The following is a 5656-nucleotide window of genomic DNA, read 5'->3' as shown; positions in this document are numbered from 1 at the left end:
ATCTTGGAAACAACCAAGATGCCCATCACCTGAGGATTGGTTGAAAAAGATGTGGTATTTTTACACAATGGAGTATTATTCAGCTATTAAGAATGATAAATTCGAAGCCTTCATATTGAAGTAGATGCCACTTGAACATATACTCATAAGTGAAATAAACCAGACACACATGTGTAAATATCATATAGTGTCTCCCTAGTATAAGAACTCAAAAGAAGAAATACAAATAGATAGGAATAATACAAGTAAAAGGAAAGCAGGATCTCAAGGATTAACTAATCAAGAGAGGGAAAGGGAAGATCTAGGAAACATCAATAAGTCAAGCCATACAGTTATATGTAGAAGATGGGCAAGGCAATGATCTGGAGAATCTTCAAAAGATTCTTTTAATCTAGCAGTTAATTGGAAAGATTCTCACTCTGATTAACTATATATACTGATACCTGTGAACTAATCTACTGCACTGCAGATGGTAATTTGTAATAGTAGTTTCATGCGTGGAGTGCCTGTCATTCTGGTCTTCTGAATATGTGCTGCTTGTCATGACATGACAGTTGCTTCTATGATGTCTCTCGGGTAGGTGGATGTTCAAGAAGAAGGGGATGGTGAATGAAAGCAAGAGACAGGAAAAGGAATATTGTGGGATTGTCCTGTTTCAAGGTTGTATATGGTGAGATTTTTGGGCTTATGTGTAAACATAAGAAGTATATAATTCTGTATGCCTATTTTTAAAATATATTCTAATTTTTAAAAGTTTTTTTTATCATATTCTGTAGGGACTTAAAGTTCAACATATCAATACTTGATGAAAAAATACCTGTTTCATATTATGCCTAGCATGTTTGATATACAGACAGATAGTGAGGTTAAGCTTAACAGCCTAAGTTGTATGGTAATCACAATAAGCTTGTCTTCTGGGTGGTTAACAACCTAAGTTTGCAGACCAAATTAGAGAAAAAGGAGGGCTGCAAGGAAAGCCAACATTTTGGCCCTAGCCTTCTAAGATCAATTAAGACTCAGGACCTATGAGAACTTGTACTGTAATGTCATGCAACTCGGTTGTGTCCCAAAATTTCTGATCAAAGATATGATAGGGCCAAAGAGGTAAGTGATCGATGATGTAGAGTGTGCCTAAGGAGAGTCACACGGAGAGAAAATATTCTCTCAGGCTTTCTCAGAGAGCACATTGACCAAGCAATGGCCATGACTCTTCCACATGGCTGACACTGACAAAGGTTCTACAATTTGAGGTACAGAATCTCAGGATAAATCCTGATGGCATTTCACTGATCTTCTCAGACCCAAAAACTACAACTCTTGTTGCATAGGTCCTGCTTTACCTTGGTCTTAACCATCCAGCAGCAAAGTATAGAAACGAAATATAAGAAGTAAAGCCATGCTGTTATCTTGAGCTGTGGGGGATTCAGGTCAATAATTTCTGACATTGCCAGTGAAGCAGAAGGCCCAATACTATTATGGGCTCCTGGACTCTTTTAGAATATTTTGCTGCATTTACACACCTATAATATTCAAATAATGGAACTTAAGAAAAAAGGCTATACAGGTGAATATCTATTTTGTATCTGTGCATTCAAAATGGTTAGGATAGATATATAGTTACATTCTCTTAATGAATATAATGATTTGTTCTAATTGTGTTTGTAAACAGGATCTCAAGTCCGCATCTTATACAGCAATTAACCACTAGGAAGATTGTATGTAGTGTGTTAATTATTGAAACTGTCTTACTGATTTGATTTGAAAGTGTCTCATTGCTATTTGTTTATCAATAAAATTATGGGAAAAAATCATACAAAGCTATTCAATGAAAATGTAACCATGATCATGTTGGTTTAATCCAGAAATGCATGTTTATTGAGCATTTTAATGTCTGTTGAATATCTACTGTGTTAATAGAGAGAAAGAAAAGTAGAACTGCATTATCACAATATACTTTGAAAATGTTAATAAATTATATGCTACATGTTTATAAAGAAAAAATAAAAAGCACATGTCTGGATATATGCAATCAGATCTTCTAGAGAATGGTCCCAAGGAATCTGTCTTTACAAAAATATTCTTTGTTTATTCCAATATTAAAAAGTTTCAAGAATCACTGATAAAAAAGATGACTAGAGTTCAGTTTTAAAAAGATTACCTGGCAGGAAGTATATCTGTTGGAGAGATTGTGGATAAAGAAATATAAGAGAATAATGGCAGATTGGAGAAACTGCAGAGATCAAATAAATTTCTCAAAGAGAAGATTCTTGGCAGAGTAGGGAAGTAGTAGTGGGAAGAGAAATGTTTCATAGAAGCGGTAGCTATTCCAGGGAAAGCAGGAAGATATTCTTCAAAGAGTGAGGTAAAGAGTACTGGCCTTGTGTGCATGTTGACTGTCTTTGACCTCTGGTCATGATTTCAAAAAATAAATGAGAGTGGAAAAATATGATCAACAGGGGATTAAAAATATTTGAAAAAAATCATGCTGCAGTACTGAACACGTACTACCTAAGACCACTGACCTGCTCACTGATGAAAGAATGACTCACTGAGGAAAGAATGAAATACAGACTAAAGAAAAAGTAACATCATGAGGCTCAGTGTCCCTGACCTTTATTAGGTGCATAGATTGATGGGGGTGTGCTGGTGGCTGCAGGAAGTATTGGGGGTGAACTGCTGATGCAGGCAAGACTCAAAGATTTGAAAAACAAAGCATTTTTTGGAAAAGCACTCAGAAACAGACCATGGTAAACTCGTAACCTGATTGTCTGCCAGCTAAGACTGCTGAGCTAGAAGGAATCTGGGCCAGTCAAAGTTCTCAGCTTTAGTGTTTCTTTTGCTTTGAGGCACAAGAACTTCACAGACCATTCGCTAGTTTCCGTCCTGGCCTTTGGCCTAAGGAGTAACCTGTAAACAAGCCAGCTAAGGGTCTCACCACAAGTCATGTAGGACCAGCAGACCCTTAATTCAATCTATTTTTATGTCAACTTATTAATATTAATCACTGCTTGCTGTGTACCACATCAAGCTGGTCTCAGCAATGCACACCATTGTTTTTGCAATCATTTTTTATTTATTTATTTATTTATTTTTATTTTTTTGGTGGAACTGGGGATTGAACTCAGGTCCTTGCACTTGCCAGGGAAGTGCTTATTCTACTGAGCTATCTCCCCAGCTCCGCAATCATTTCTTAATTAATAAGTATAACAACTACTTGCACAGCATTTAAATTGTAGTGAGGATTATAAGTGATCTGGAACTAATTTAATATTTTTGGCAGGATGATGTAGGTGATATACAAATATTATGCAATACTATATAAGGGACTTAAAATCTGCAGACTGTTCTAGAGTTGGGGTGAAGAGAAATCCAGAACCAGTCTTTTGTGGAAACTGAGAAGTGACTGCATTTTTTTTATGGGGGCAATAACTATTATTTCTCAACTCCTACAGCTTTTATTTCAAATTCCAATACTTCTAAGCAAGAGAAAATGTAAACTTAGTTGAAAATTTTCTCATATTCAGTGTTTCTTTCTCCTATGGCACGTCCCATGATGAGGAACCATGGATGAGGCAGCTCTGACCCCATTTTCAAGGGTCTTTCTCATCTGGTGGCCTTTCTTCTCAAGTGAGGAATTCTGGGGGTCAGGCCTGATTCAGTGCACATCCAGGTGTCACGTAGCCTATTTTCTCGGAGTGAACTTTCTCAGACTTCATTCATTCATTTTGCAGTTCTTTGTGTACCAGAGCTCTGGTGTGATGCTGCTCAGAAACCAGAAATGAGGCTCCAGCTTCTCCTCCTTGTGAAGATCTTCCTCTGTCACACATGCTTTCCAAGTGCCTCAGAAATGTTGTAAGTCCTCTATATACATAATCTGCAAAACACTACACAATCATTACTTTTATCTGATATTTATATGCAGAAAGAGTCAGAGGTAGAGCCTGAATTAGGACAAGGGTTGTGTGTGCTTCATTCATCTGGAAAATGAGGAGACTGTAGGTGAGAAAGGGCTTTTTATGAAGGAGCAAATGACAGAAAAGAAGAGCTATTTCAAGAGAAAAATTAAGATTTTTATTTGTGTGGAGTATGCAAAGATTATTTCACGGACAGTGCTTTGTGCACTGTTATGGTCCCTGGGTCAGTATCAGGGCAGCCTTGCCAACTTATGAAGTGGGGAGTACAACAGAATTAACACAAGTTAAAAAATTGCTTTCTTAAAATTACTTTGGTCACTGATACACAAATTGGCATCAGCACTGGGAAATCAGTGATCCTTACAGAATAGTAGAGGCAACATTGAGTTCCATGATAGTGTTAGTGGTGACATTACAGATGGAGAGATCTTGTTGTTGATTTTGTCTGTGGTTTTGCTTTGGCAGCTAGCAGCCTTACTATAGCTATAGATGCTCTCCAATCTTGAGCATTGGTATTTACATAGATTTTGGAAGGCAACAAGGGGCAACCTGGCACAGATGCCACTACCAGACTTCTCAGAGAAGATTGATGGTGCTTTGGTGGGCTACAGTAGGTGAGGGCAACATGGCAGAATGTGTGTTACAGAGAGGAAGAGTTTTGTAGCATAATGAGATAAGACAAGGGTGCTAAAATCCTTTGGAGGGGGTGAAAGTCACACAAAAGAGGTCAGAAGTTTAGTCATAAAGCTCTGCTTAGGTGGTCTAAGTTACTATCTTTGTACCAGTTATTTTTATTTGACTTTTGCTTCTCTCACTTGCAGTGAATCAAATACATTAAAATGATGGAGCTCTCAGGTTGAAATAGCAGGCCACCCTGCTGTTGCAGCATCAAGGCGGTGTCTGAAAGGTATTTGGAAGTGGTATTACAATGCTGCAGGGTTCAGTAAGCTGGGCTTAATGCGAGATGATACAATATATGAAGATGAAGATGTAAAAGAAGCCACAACAAGGCTTCCAGAACAACCTTCACAATGACAGGATGTTTCGTATTACGAGAGCCCTGGACCTGAGCATGAAGCATCAGATCTTGCCTAAAGAGCAGTAGAGGATATGAGGAGGATAAATTCTACCTTGAGCCACTTCTCAAAGAGATTATTTGGGAAAGATAAGAATGAGAAGAATGGACAAAGAGGTAATAACATGGTTGAAGTCTGTGGATTCAACAATCTTCAAAATATTTTTATGAATTTGGTTAACCCCAAAACATACAGTTCAAATATTATCTGGTCTACAGACACCCTGCCTTAAATAAATGTCTGTTGTGTTTTAAAAAAATGATGTGAAAACAGAGGATCAGAAAGTTAAGCTAAACATGTACAAAGTCTTATACTGACTAGGGAGAAATGGGTTCATTTGACCACTCATACCGCCATCTTTATATGAGAGGAAAAGATTGCAGTTGCATAAAGTAATCAATGGTTGCCTGGCAAGTGCAAGGTCTTGAGTTCAATTACAATACCAGAAGGAAAAAAAAATCAATGGCATTTTCCTAGCTAAATTTTGAGATGACAGGATGAATCATATAGTGGAGAAATTAGAGACACTTGGAAAATGTATCATTATAAGAAATTCATATAAGAAACTCAAGCAGAAATATTTCAGACCAAAAATTATAAACATGTAGAATTAGATAATTAAAAACCTAAGTGAATCAATGTACAGAAAAAGTGGTTACAGGAAGA

General features: G+C 37.2%; 1 pseudogene; it reads left to right on the top strand.

The window, feature by feature from the left end:
• Positions 1-5110, top strand: part of LOC105742915 — a 14904-nt pseudogene extending 9794 nt beyond the window's left edge.
• Positions 5111-5656: the final 546 nt, after the last annotated feature.

This window comes from Octodon degus, unplaced genomic scaffold, assembly GCF_000260255.1.
Source record: "Octodon degus isolate 3935 unplaced genomic scaffold, OctDeg1.0 scaffold00082, whole genome shotgun sequence".
NCBI lineage: Eukaryota > Metazoa > Chordata > Mammalia > Rodentia > Octodontidae > Octodon > Octodon degus.
Note: the sequence above shows the minus strand (reverse complement) of the source record. Positions and strands in the feature narration are given on the sequence as shown.